Genomic DNA, 14,651 nt, shown 5'->3' with positions numbered 1-14,651 from the left:
AACATACCCATATATAACCAAGTGTATTGAAGCTGTAGTTAAGCCCCGTGCACCTGCCTGAGCTTACTCCCCTTCTCCCAACAGTCAAAACAAATCTCTACTAAGGTTAAATGCGAATCAAATGAATAAGCAAGGAAAAGTGCATTAAAAAGAAGGCTCTCTGGAGCTGAGCAGAGCAGTGGGAGCCAGAAACACCTCTGGTCCGTAGCCTTCTTTGTCCCTGACAGAGGCCAGTTTTACAGCAAAAGCTTCCAAATCTGAATGCCAGCATCTGCACTGAGTGCTCACTTCTGGCCCTGGAGTCTCTGGTTGCCTGAACCTGCACTGATGGCCTGAAGCTTCCTCAGCTATTGAGCTAAGTCTCTTCTTGTTCTCACAGCCTTTTAACACCAGTGTTTCACTAGCTTGTTACAGTTCTGCATTTTCCTCTCTAGTGAAGAGCCACCCTGTTGAAATGGTTTGTTTTCAACGCTTATAAATGTTCCTTTCCAGTATCGCTTTAGCATGTTCCGTATCAGTGTGCATTTAAGCTATCAACATCTGTATTTCAACTTTCCCTTTGAATTATGTATGAGTTGTAAGGACTGCCTATCGTAATGTCATCTTCATTAATCAGACTTTTAATTTTGCAGTATGTTGCTGCTAGGGGTGAAGAAATGCCTAATTTGGGTCTGGCTTTCACCATAGCTGTTTGTTTCCACACCTTAGTATTTTCTGTGGGATGCAGGAACCTGAATAAACTTCCCTTTAAAACCTCTATGCCAAATGTTGGTCTATTTGTTCCCCTCCCGGTTAATTAAGATAGTATACTGTTGCAGCCTCACAGCAACAATGTAGTAAGAGCTCAAGCTGAGACCTTCTAGGAAGGGAAAGTGATTTTATCTTGTAGCAGAGCTGGTCTGGCTGGTTCATGCTCTCAGACCCACAGGATCCCAAGCCTCAGGTCTTGGGTCTGCACAGCCCAGCTGATATTCCTGGATTCCTGATTCCCTGACAGGCAGAACAGGAGGCACTGCCTGGTGACTCCTTTTTACATCTCTTGGGGTTTTAGACTGGTGGTCATGTTCTGGTTTTGGAAGTACACCCTTTTAGGAGCCGTCAACAATGACCCTCTTTTCTCTCTTTTTCCTTCCTATGCCACCTCTGGCATCACTGGGATTTATTCTTCCTCTTTTGATTCTTTTTCTGGATGTTTTGTGGTTCCAGTCCCATTCTGTTCCCCCCTGACAGTTTTGGCTCTCCTTTGTTTTCCAGAAGTGAGGAGCTGTACATAGATCTGGCATAACTTTGATAACCTGTTAGACTAGGTGCTAAAAACATTTATCACTTCTACCTTTGTCTTTCATCTGGTGCTCCCACACTCCATTCCCATTGATTCTCCATTCAGACAGATTTTAATGTTTCTATTATGTATTTCTACACATTCAGGATGATAGATAACTGTAGAACTTCTTGGTGGTCCCCATGAGGCATTTCTACAATTCTCTAGTGATCCTTCTTTGATCTTTTTAGCGGAGGTCTGAGCTTTGCATCACTCTCACAGAAATCTCTGCTTGATTGTGCTGGGAGCAGTTATCTGACACTTAGTGAATCTACTCCAGTCTGTCTGCTTTTTCCTTTGCACCTGCTCTGACTGATGAAGGCTTTTGGACATGGGTTTACAGGTCTATAAATAACAAGGCTGGCAAATCTATTGGTTTATTTTCATATTTCCACTCAGTTTGCATGTCCTTGATGGTCTCTTCTTCTTTCTCCACAAAAGGAGACCTGAATATAAAAAGTATTTGGCATCAGTGGAAGAGCTGTGTGTTTGGCCTAGAAGATCTGCTTACAATATCTTTTATTTACTCTCTCCACAGTCCCACTACCTTGATCCTATCAAAGAAATAACAATTATTAGTGCAACTGTGACTTTAGTGTAGATGCTACATTGGCAAACAATACATTTCTTGTTACTAAAATGCTTATCAGTCATCTGTTTCCATGTCTGGTATCTCTCCACAGACTTCAGTTTCTCACTTTTAGTGTTGTGTAGCACCACTTTAGAGTTATATTGCACCTCGCTTTGGGGCAAGAAAACTTTGCTCCTGACCAGCATCATCTGTGTACTTTATATAGTGGAGAACTATTTCATTTTTACACAATGTACCACTAATGGGTGTCTTCAGTTGCCTTCAGCATGAGACATCATTGCTCACTGGATTCAGTGAAAGGTACAGATGTAGAGAGCACAATATCTGAATAAACAAAGATATTCCTACAGTTTTCTGAGGGATAACAGATCCCTTATTCAGTACTTCATGCACAAGCTCTGGGGAGCCATCTCATCTCTATCTGCCAGCAGAGACACGACAGAGGTAGTTGTACTAGCACAATAGCGGAGTGTATCCTGGCTATGTCTACATCAGCAAGTATCCCATCCCAGCAGGAGCTGATCTCTAGAGCAAAATGGCACTGTTATCTGCATTTTGGGGGATTTACTTAGGTCTATACCTAGTCAGGTCCTGGGGAATGAACTCCCACTACTGACTGGTGTGCACCAAGTCAGGTCCTGGTGCACAGCTTCCAGTGGTGCCTGATGGTCATCAGATTTATGTGACGAGCACACTCCTGGTCTGAGCCAAAAAGCTGGTGTAGACACGTGGCTGTGCCCAGTATGGACTCACTGTAGCATACTCTTCTTTGGGAGAAGGAAGGGGACGGGAGAGGGATTATGACTGGAGGGAGTGGAGAGGAGCTCTTTATATGGGCTATAGTAGATACGTAATTTAAGTACTGATGTTCAGAGGTTGATAGCTATAGGTTTTCTGCATGAAGGTATTCTGTTAGGGGGAGCTTCGTAGAAAAACCCTAAATTAGATGCTTTGCATATATCCCTTGAGAAACTTGACCCTACCCCTGGGTGAGGCAGTGAGACTAGCCTCACAAATGAAAACTGTAAATGTGGTGGTACACTCAGAAGCGTGGATGTCCATCCAAGCTCTGAGCTTGGACTTTTAAACATAAATGGGGAGACTGGCATGTGAACCCATCTGAAAATTAATTCCCAAGGTCAGGCCTTTGAAAACATCTAGTGAAGCAAGCAGGCAATTACTAAGTATTTCAAGTGTGGTGATGCATCTAAATGTATTTCCCACTGACAAGTGTCGAGCAGTTCCACAACGAACCTCTCACTCAGGGGTAGAGTATACTCTGCTGCTCTGGTTTGAGGGCAATGGTGATACTGGTGGCTTTCAAAGTTTACATTGGGGATTTATGGCCTGAATGTGCATCAGAAACATGGCTGATCATGAGCTGTGATTTTTAGGATCAGAAGATAATTCAGGTAGAAAAGGACCTCAGTAGTCCAGCTCTAAATAGGGTCAGCTTTGCAACTGACCTGTATGCATTTACAGCTGTATATGTCATGTAAGCCTTTCTTTTTGTTTCTTTTGAAGAATGTGACTGTGGAGACTATGTGTGTATTTTCCTAGTGAATGGTAATATTTTCCCCCTGTACAATACGTTTTGTTTAATACTAAGGGAAGGTATAGCTTAAGGAGTCTATATTTACTTGTGTAAAAATGTAGTTTTAACAATCTGAGAAAGCATTACTAATATTCTCTAAATAGTTTTGCTTGGCAAACAAATTTCAAAATTTTTGATAACCATTTTGGAAAGTCATTACTTTGTCGTTCTATATGTTGAAAATATCTTCCAGTAGCAGACCTAACTCTGACATTTTCTGTCCAACTTGGCAAAAAGGAGAACCACACGAAGTCACCTGGTTTGCATCACACATCTAACTCAGAGACAGGAAAAAATGGTTATTGTTGAGCCTTGTTACTGATCAATTGTTTAATAAAAACCAAAACCAAAACAAAATCAATGTTAAGAAATGTCTGTTCAACCACCTCTGCCAAAAATCTTTCTTTAACTACAATTAGGATTAGCAAATATACTCATATAATTTTTCTTCCAATGGACTTGTTTTATTTTAAAACCACTTTAGAAGTAATAGAAATTTGAAGTGTGCACAATTTACATTTGGCATTTCATCCAATCTATCTATTATATAAGGATGATGTATCAGAACGTGAAGATCTTGAGGCATAGGAAGTTTGCCTGGTAATGCACAAATAGACTACAAAGGGAGTTTTCTTCTCTCTCATTCACATTATGATTCTCTGAAGGACAATATCATTTTTGTATCTCCTCCCTCAAGCAACATGAAGTCTGTGTCCACAGAGCTTGAATATTTGCCATGGGAAAACAAAACAACAAAGAGAAGAAAAACTAGTTTGAAAAATCTTAGAAAGTAAGGGACAAATAACACAACCATGTTTAGCGGTTGTTACTATTAAGTTATTTTTAAAATTAATTGCATCTGTGTGCTTCTGGAAAAACAATTGCATGAGCTATTACGTCAAAATTTAAATAAGGAAAATTATTCAGAACACTCCAATGCATTTTACTCACGTATTCATAAAAAGTAGGAATTAGTCAGTCCCAAACATTTATGTATGTATTTCTCTGTCCAAACTATGAATATAGCAGTCCTCGATTCTTACTCCCTGTGTGTCATGCTGCAAAGGCACACAAAGTGAAAGCAAATCTGAGCTAAGGTGCTGGTCCATGCATTTCAGTGGCCAAGGTCTACGTTCACCCTGCTCTTTCTGTGGGTTGAAGACGGAGGCAACCTCTGGCGGAGGAACAGCAGTAAACAGCTGTTGATGGTAACTTCTTAAACTGTTCCAGCTAGGTCTGCCAGATTCAATCTAATCATACTACTCTTTTGCTGTAATGGGAAAAAAAAAAAACCCCGACCCACCAATTTGTAATTACTTAAACCTACCCTCTCAAATGCACTCTCTAATTTGAGGTGCCTCACCTTTTGGTGATTTAGGAGATATGCAGGACATGACTTTTTGAAGAGCATGGTACTTAACAATTTACTGGGGTTGAAGACAACAGGAACTGACAACACATGCCACGGTTTTAAATCTGGACACGTTGCCTCAAATTAGGGAGGGAACTGAGACATGTAAATGACTGGCCACTTTTAAAGCCTGGTCTCTGCTCTTCTCAGCCACCCTGGTAAAGGATTTATGCATCTTCACTGAGCAAGTGTGAGGTCTACATCCTGCACAGGTCCTCTCTTTCCATGAATCATCCCTTTAAAAATCATGGGAACCACTTTGCTGTTTAGTGTGTCTGTCTTAAGAAGAGAAGTTATTTTTGGGTCACTGGTGGTTCAGACCATTCTGCCAAGCAGAACAGATGAGATGGGTCGGTTTGGTGGACAGCAGTGATTATTAATTATTATTTCCATGTAATCTGCTAAGACCTTGTTCGCTGTGAGGCAGAGACCCCACAAAGATGCCGTGAAGATACCTTCCTGCATTTGACTCATGAGAACAAGATGTGATGAGCTCTGTGGCCATGTATGGTAACAGCCAAAGGCAGAAAAAAAATAGAGAACCTGTTAAACTTATTATCTGTGTTATGGAAAATGCCTAAGGGCCCCAAGGAACGTGAAACTGCCAAGCAGTAGACACAACAAAAATAGAAGCAATGCCCTAAACTTTATAGACAGCATAGATAAGGCAGACAAATGAAGAACTGACAAAATGTGTGTTTAATTCCCATCTTGCAGGTGGGAAACTGAGGCAGAGAAAGATTAGAAAGTGACTCACTCAACAGCACACGGGAAATCCCTGGCAAAGTCACAGATCACAAACACCAGATATTCCAGGCCTTCATCATCACCAAACCCTCTTTTGTACCCAAACTCTTCTCCTTCTGGCTTTAACTGGTGGTTTTTATCTGCACCAAGATTTTCATGTTACTGCAGAGCTGGCCTCCTGATTTCTTTTTTTCTGTACAAAAATTTATATATATATTACTATATATTGGACCTCATGTGACACCTTAGATCAAAGTGTGCCTTATTTCAAAGACAAGTGGTTAAACTTCAGGCAGGTTGAGCTGACCCTTCTCCTTCCCTGGTGTGACCCTCCCAAATACTTGATTGAGTCATGGGAAGGACAGTGATGGCTCGGAGAAAGGCCGCAATGACCTCTGCTAATACTAACAAGTTTCACTCCCCGTGAACGCAGCAAGGATTCATTAGCGGAGGGAGGATCCAAAAATATATAGGATGAAGAAAATTAGGCAAATTAAAGATGCACTCAATTTTGCCTCCTCTGAAACAGATTCCCAGAGGAGTGCAGTCAGTTTAACTAGTTTAAAAATCTGAGGTATCTAGAGGCAATGTACTTAACTGTTCCCTTCCTCCTCGCACTTTTAGCACCTAGCTCCTTGCCTTTTTCTAGTTGCCAGAAGGGTTTATGCATTTTTTTTTCCCCCTACAGCCCAACACGGGCTCTTTGCATGTTTTCCCCGAGACCTTTTGCCCCAGTCCCCAGGCTTGACTCCACGAGCGACTGGCCAGCCGTCACCAATCCATGGTGATGCAGCTGAGGCAAACTGCTTTCTGGGTTACCCAAGCCTGGAAAGGCACTCAGGGTCTCCAAAGCCTTTCATATCCCTCCAGTTGCTCTTTAATGCAGAAAGCAGGACTGTCCCACCATAGTAATCAATTGACGGTCTCCTTGAGCGTGGTCCATATGAGGATTTTCTTGGAACCTCCCTGCAGCAGTCAGGCGAACCACTGAGAGCTGATAATCTTCTAATTAATAACACGGAGTTAGTGAATAACTCATGCTTTACAAATAAGTCAGCACATGGAGGTCTCAAGACCCCAGTGTATCCAAAGGAAGCCCGAGAGAAACTAATTGACATCTGTGGGGGCTACAAGGTCTGTTGGCTAGCCTTGCAGCTCTCCACAGCTGCTCACGCATACCCAGAGGAACTAAGGGGAGGCTGCAGGCGGCCAATTTTTAAACAAAACCAGAAACCTCCGCAGCCTCATCAATGGGTGAATATTTGTGCACGTGGACGTGCACTGAGGGGTGTAAACGGGAGCACATGGTGTGATTTGGGCACGCAGCAGCCTAAGTCCTGCTTATTTAACAACGTTGAAGACAGAATTCCCCTCTTTCAGGAAAAATGAATGAATAAACACTCTTCTCCCTGACAGTGACTCCCGCTCCCTGCCCCAAAAGGAGCAGCATTACTATGCCATTAAACCTTTTCCTTCCCATAGCTTTTCCTCACTCAGCACTAAATGAGGATCCAGTGCAGCAGAGGGACCTGCAGATGTCAGCCCTGGGCCTCCACTTCCTTGGGGCTGATATCAGGAGACCCAACTATTTCTGAAAGCCATGTCCTTACTGCCAAGCAGCTGACCCTCGTGAGTGAACCCCAGGCAAACCACTGGCAGGGCACTTCTTGCCGCAGAGGTGGGGCAAAAGTGCAACCAAGAAAAAAAATAATATCCAGTTGGAAATAAACTGCAAAGCCCCTCCAGTTTGGGGAAAGGAGGGAAAATATCCCACTTTGCTGCTTCTGACACCAGCAGCCCCACCAGTGCATCAGCCCCATTGGTGCTGGAGAGTGGCCTCATGACTTCCCAGGTGTCCCAGTGTGGTGGTTTAATCCCTGCCGGGGTCTGAGACCACGCGGCCGCTGCCCCTCCCCCACAAAGAGAGTGAAATACAAAGCCCCGAGACTGAGATAAGGGAAGGTTTAATACAACAGTGCAACAGCAACACAACAAACAATAACAATAATAGTGATAACAATGAACAGAGCAAAGTATATACCGATACAGCAAAGAGAGAACCGGCTGTGCCAACCCACGCGATCACCGATTCTTCCCGCGCTCGCGCCAGGATGTGACGTCAGCATGGCATATGAATAACCCGGCTAGAGCTTCCCCCCCACTGCTGGGGAAACTTAACCCTATCCTGGCTAAACCAGGACACCCAGGCACCATCTTCCCCAGCCCAGCCATCTCCTCTGGAGGCTTCTTGGAGTCCAGCATCAGCCCAGGGCCCTCTGCATCGCACAGGCTCTGGGGTGATGGGTCCCCTAGGCCAGGCAAAGGCTGCAGGTAACCTGCAGCCCCGAGTCACCGCCTCACACTGCAAGCAGCATCAGGGTGGCTTAAATCGGGCATTTCAAAAGTTGGGGATTTCACATGGCAAGCATGGGGAACCTTTGAAATGGCAGTAAAACACATGGTAGAGTTTCAATTTTCCCTGTGTTTCTAAATCTAGTCAAGTCTAGTCTTCAAGCATTTCTAAATCCAATTCATCTACAGAAAGCCTGCACGCTTGTGGGTAATTAGCTTGGAAGATCTCTTTGTTGCCTCAGCCTGGCTCTGTATAATACGCTCTGGTGAGTTGGAGAATTTAGTTCAGTTAGAATGGGGTCATGTTAAGAAACAAGCTTGCAATCCTCAAATTGACTCTGTCATTGGAAAAAATAAACCCCGCTCTTTCAAATTCTATTTACAGAGGTACAACGCGAGCCCCTGTCAGCATAAATGTCGTGACCCGCTGTGCGTGGTAGGTGCTCCCCAGGGCTGTGTCCTGTCCTGTCCACAGGCAGTTCCTGGCGTTAAGTGAAGCCAAGGGTGAAGCACGGGCACAATATAAGGGAAAACCACAAGGACAGGATGTTCCGGGAGTAACGAAACACTAGGGAAATTAGCAGTGGGATGCATGTATCTGGAAGAGGTTTCGATGAGCAATTCGAGGGCTGAGCATATTAAATGAAGTTGGTCGTATCACTTATCCCACTGGTCAGAAAGCCAGAGCATGTCTTTCTGGCTACTTTCCACTCTTCTTTTTTTGTGTTAGATGTGGTGCTGTGTCACGGTGAAGGGCAGCTGAGCTCAGGCAAAGACAAGGGTGTCTCATCCAGGTATACATCCCTTCCGCTGGTGGTCTTGCTGATGTTGTTTCGCTCTGTAGAAAGTTGAAGATGTTTCTGGGGGGACAGCAGCCTTGCTGTGGGGCTGGTACCCCAGGGAACACTGCTGGCTGCACCCCCCTAGTCTGCCTCCCAGTGGCTACCCCACTGAGGGGGCTGGAAAGAGTATAGCAGGGAATTAGGAGCCTTTTCACGCTGCTGCTCGAAAGGTAGAAATCCAGTAACCCATTCTTCCCCAAAGTGGGGAAGAAAGAGAGGACAGGGAAAGGAGAAGAGGACAGACTGCTTCTTGTACTACCTTGCAGATCCCCCTCATAACTCTGTGTTATTCTCACCGCCGACCTGACCCCTTAGAGCCTCATTTGGCAAGGGGCTTAAAAGCACATCGGACTGCTGTTGTATAACTTGGTTGCACCACTCACTCGCTTCTACCTAGAGCTACTGTTCCCAGGCTTCCCACCTCCCCAAGTCTCACCTACAATAATCCCTATCATAAGCACCTCTGCATAACCCTTCTCTGTATAAGATGGGGGAAAGCCCTGCCTGCTGCCAGCTGTAGAATGTCTCCATTGTGGCCCCGTGCAGGCACTGTATATAATCTTTCTCTGCCAATATATGTCTTCATGAGCTGTGCCCCCACCTCCCCCTCCCGAAAATAAAACAACTATTCTTTTCTGTTTTAAGTAGATTTCGTGCAATAAAAAACATTTTATTGCTTCCAGTAATTGGTATTTAATTTGCAGGCCTTTACAACTTGCAAAGAACAGACTGCTTTAGCCGGAGAGCTGGTATGTGTGTGCACTTTGTGGATTTTATTCCACTGGCACTTGCTGAGTTGACTGGTGTAAAACGATACAATTATGGTTTTGCAATCAGAAAGGCTGCAGATAAAGACCTGGAGAGACGTTATAAGGTCCTGGGTCCAATTTGAAGCAGCAGGCAAGACAATATAATTTTAGGGGGCGCTGCCAGCCTCAGACATCAAAACTTGACTCCTGTTAAGTGTTTTCCATTGTACTGTCAAAATATCAAAGGCTGTTATTTAAACCCGGAGTCTCTTAAAGTTGATTTTCTTTCTCTCTCCTTCTCCCGCACCTCTTTTTTTCCTTTTAACTACCCCGATAAATGCGAGGCGAGGTAACCTGTGAAATGTTAGGCCCCTCGCTCCCCACCTCGCCGTGCAAGGGCATTGAAGCCCGCCGCAGCCCTTAATCCCTTTTTGGGGTGAAACCTCGCTCCGGCCGGCCCCATCCCTTCCGACGGCGGCCGGGAGCGGGGGAGCGGGAGGGGGGGAGTGTCTCTGCTAGTCGAGGGCCGCGACTGCGGGGGGCGGCGGCCGCGGCCGGGACCAGCTCAGCGGGGACCGGGGGGGTACGCGGCTCAACCCTTCCTCAGGGGAACGGCGCTGCGGCACCCACCGATTTCCGCCCCCGCCGTGGGTCGGGGCAGAGCTCAGCAGCAGGGACCGGCCGGCACACCTCGCCCATCCGCAGCCTGCACGAGTGGGGACCGGGGACGGGGACGGGGGGGGTGGGGAGGGTCGCCCTGCGCTTAATCTGCGCTTAATCTCAAATCTGCGTTTAACACGCGCCCCCCGCCCTCTCCTCCCCCCGCCCCGCTCCCCCGCCGGGCCGGGCAGCATCCCGCCCCTTCTGACACGGCGGCAGCGGGGCCGGCGGAGCCCCTGGCCGGGCTGGGCCGGGGGGGCGGCGGGGGAGACATCCCGCCGCTCCCCGCCGGATCGCGGAGGATGGGGGGGGGGGGGGGGTCGCAGGTTTTGCGCGCGCGCGGCAGTGTGCACGGACCCGTCTGTGTGTGTGTGTGTGTGTGTGTGTGTGTGTGTGTGTGTGTCTGTCTGTCTGTCTGTGTGTGTGTGTGTGGTGCGTGTGCGAGTGTCCACGCGTGTGCGCACTCCCCAGGTCCGCGGGGACTTGGGGACCTACCGCCGGACGAGGCGAGCGCCACCTCGAAAAGACCTTTTCAAAACACGCGTGTGGGTTCCGACTTGCTTTAACCGTGCGGTCCCGGGGGAGCTCACGCCGCTGCGGCGGGGCGCGGGTCAGCGGGGGGGGCCCGCAGGCTCCCCCCGGCACAGCTCCGCCACCCTGCGTGGGCTCCAGCACCCACCGAGCGCCACCGCGCCTCCCCCCTCGCCCACGGCTGTGGCCAGCGAAATAGGCAGGGGGGTCATCTCGGGCTGTACCTCCTTCTTGTTTAAACCTATGGGTAAATCCACGGGCTCCTGCTTGTAATAAACTGGCAAATGAATTATTCCTTCCCTTGAGTATTAAACTGTTACCCGATTTGAGTTTGCTCTAATGTTTCAACAATTTCATTCTGTTAAGGGAAAAGGGGGGGGGGGGGGGGGGGGGGGGGAAGAGATATCTGTGCCCTTAACAGAATAAGTAAATAAATAAATAAATAAATAACCCCCTAAATAGTCTTCTGTAGGAAAGAAGTTAATATACTCAATTATTTTCTGAAAAAGATCATAACATCTGGAAATTGATATCAAATGGTGTACAATCCCTGAGAGACGATAAACTTCCACTGTATAATATTTCCACTAGAAATCTTAATAATCCCATAAATCTTCCCTGTGAATTGGGAAAATGTAACAGTTCATTGAAATACTCGTTGGGAAATAATTGAAAAAATGTAATAGTTCACTGAAATATTCGTGGGTTTTTTTCTTTCTTTGGTGCTGTTGCTAACTCTGTGCATGTGTGTAAATATTCCTACTTCGTTTTAAAGACATACACGGAATATTCCCTTGAGCGCTGCATACCATAAAAGAAAAATATGCCCTTTTGACTTATTAATCATTATTACAGAGTTCAAAATTGCAGCGTCCCTAGCACATTACTGGAAGAGGCAAACAATTCTCTCTGTGTGTATTTTGCGTTGGTAAAATCAGCACAAACTTTACAACTCGGAACTTTTTTTTCCCTCTTTTTCGGCGTTTTTTCAGATAGACTCTTCCAATTCTGCTCGAGTTATCTAGGGCGACTGAAATCAAGGAGGCTACTCGCCCAGTATGCTCGCCCACTAAATTGTAATTAATTACACACAAAGGCAATTGCTTATTGTAATTCGTCACGTGAATGCCTAATTTTACAGAAGTAAAAGTAGATGAGGATTTGAACGGGTCTAGGCTAGCTGTAATGAATATATGAGTAATTAATGTTGCTGGAAAGATGCAGCTTTTTTAAAAAAATAATAGTGATAGAGAAGAGACGTTGTGCGTGTGTGTGAGCGTGTGTGTTTGCATGTGCCTCCGTGTAGGTGAGAGGAGAGCATTTGTGTGTTTTTGTACTGAAGTAATGTATCCCTTTGGTTCCGTTGCTAGAAGTCGGAATAAAGACAATTAAGCCCTTAGCATTTCTGTCACACTCCATTAATTACTGGAGCCGCTCCTGTCCCGACCGCTCCGTAACATATTCATCAGGTATGATACCCGTCCAGCAGCCTCAGCCGGGGAAGTAGGCTATTGTTAGTTTAAACTATAGCCTTTCAAATGTTCTTTATTTTACTTTTCATACAAGATTGTTTTCCTCTCCTTTAAAAATGTTTTTCTAAAAATAAAACTCAACATAAATGTTTTAAGATTAGATTTGCGGGGAAACAGTCTAATTTTCACCATATGTTGCCACAGCGGTTTGCAGTTGTTGTTTTTGTTGGTTTGTTTTTTTTTTTTTTTTAAAAATCTTTCCACTGAAGCTACAAAAAAAAAAAGAAATCTAATATAAAAATGTATTATTCCCAATGAGTTTCCCTCCTGTGGGCCATTTTGCGTCTCCCAAATAAATCTTTAAGGTTGCAAGGAGGGGAAAAAAAAAAAAAGTGTCCTGATGACGGAAAAGCAAGTCCTGCCATGATAATGTCCTTTATTAATATTATAGATGTGTAGTGTGCTGGATGGATCAATCATATCCATTCACAATCAGGATTAAGAGAGCCTATTTTAATGAAAATCTATTAGTCTCTCACTTGAGACACGGATGTTGCTTAAATCAATAAACAGCATAAAAGAGAATACGACGCAGGTTTCTAAATTAAAAAAAAAAAAATCCCATCTATGAAATGTGTTAAGACGTCTGTAAAATCCTGAAACCCTCGATCGATACTTATAAATATTTAATGGTTTTTTTTAAACACAAATTGAAAACCATTAACACTGCATCCATTCTTATTATTAAAACAAATTGTCCTTGGAATTATGTGCTGTGGAAATGGAGCCAGATTGAAAGGGCATCCTCTGAAATATGTTTACTCGCTTTCATGTAAACCAATAAAAATCTGCAGGAGTCTGTAGCGTGAGCAGAAAGGTTTGATGTACAATGTCCATGATTACAGTCTCTGAATTAATCACGAGAGAGAGGGAGGGAGGGAGGGAGATGGAGAGAGGGGACTCAGTTATCTACTCAACAAAATCTTGCTCTTCGGGTCAGCGCTTATTAAAGCGTGGATTAAAACGATGATTTTTCTGTTTGCCCCATTTCGACCAAAATGGACTGAAACGGGGGGAGGGAGGAAATCGGTTTCGTCCTACGTCATACCATGAGTCAATGTACAAATGTAAATTCCTCTTATAAATATGAAATCCAATACTTTGCCTTGGAAATGCTTAAAGCTAATGCAACGCTTAAACTCATTCATAATTATTCCTCTTGTTTAACTCGGAGAAAAACCGCAATGGTCAAGAGGTCCCTTTGACAGAGGAATAAAAAAATAACACAAGTATTGATACCACGCTAAATAAACACTCTGCTGCGGCACCGAGTACCGGGATGTTCCCGGGTACCGGGGGACTCGGATCTGAGGAGGGGACTGAGCCCCGTAGAGCCGGCGGTGGGAAAAGTGAGGAGAGGTGAAAGAAAGGAGGGGGGGGGGTGGTGGTGTGGAATGCGCAGGACCCCCCTTTTGTCAAGTTACGACGCCCAGCAGGGTGCAGGACTCCGGCCCGGTGCCCCGGGGCGGTGGGGAGGGAGGAGGAGGAGGATGATTTGGGGGCGCAGCTCCCGCAGGTGAACCGGGGGACCGCGCTGGCCGGGGAGCCCTCGGCACGACGTTGGTGGCAGGTCCGGCAAGAGCCTGGGAGGCGGGGGGGGGGAGGGGGGGGGTGTCAGGGAGAGCAGGGTGCCTTGTGCCGCGCCAAAGGGATGCCCGAGGTGTCGAGTTGAGCCGGGGACAGCTCTGAGGGGCGCTGCTCACTTCGTAGTTTTGCGACAGGGTCCCGGGAGTTCCGTGCCTGCAAGGGAATGGGGTTTGGACGGCAGCTCCTTCCCTCCCTCCCTCCCTCTCTCCCTTCCTCCCTCCCTCCTTCCCTCCCTCCATCCCTCCTCCCCAGCCCGTCATTAGGCGCAGCAATAAGCGTAATTCCCCTCTGAATCCGCCGCCAAAGTTTGTCGCGGGGTCAGAAGTGCCCCCCACCTTTGCCCACGCCCGCAGCACCTTGCCTAAATCGGGCACGGCCGCGGGCTGGGGGGAGGGGGGGGGGGCCGGGGGCGCTCCCCCGCCTCTCCCCGCTCCCCGCCGCCCCACTGGGACGGGCCGGGCCGGGCCCGTCATTTCCCGCAAAGCTCCGCGCTGCGCGGAGCGCGCAGTGAGGCCGTGCGCGCCCGCGGGGCTGCCCGCGCCTCCGCGCCCTCCGCCGCCTGCCCCCGCGGGGGTCCACGGAGTGGGGCGGCGGCCGGATCCCCGGAGAGGGTTGCGACTTGTACAGCTTCTTTTTTTTTTTTTTTTTATTATTATTTCCCCCTTTTTTTTCCCTTTCCCTTTCCGGTGCTTTGTTTCGCTTTTCGCTTTCGGAGCGAGTCTGAGGCAAGTTC

The sequence above is a fragment of the Strix aluco genome, chromosome 2 (genome assembly GCF_031877795.1).
Source record: "Strix aluco isolate bStrAlu1 chromosome 2, bStrAlu1.hap1, whole genome shotgun sequence".
NCBI classification, from domain to species: Eukaryota; Metazoa; Chordata; class Aves; order Strigiformes; family Strigidae; genus Strix; species Strix aluco.
This window is presented reverse-complemented; position numbering follows the sequence as displayed.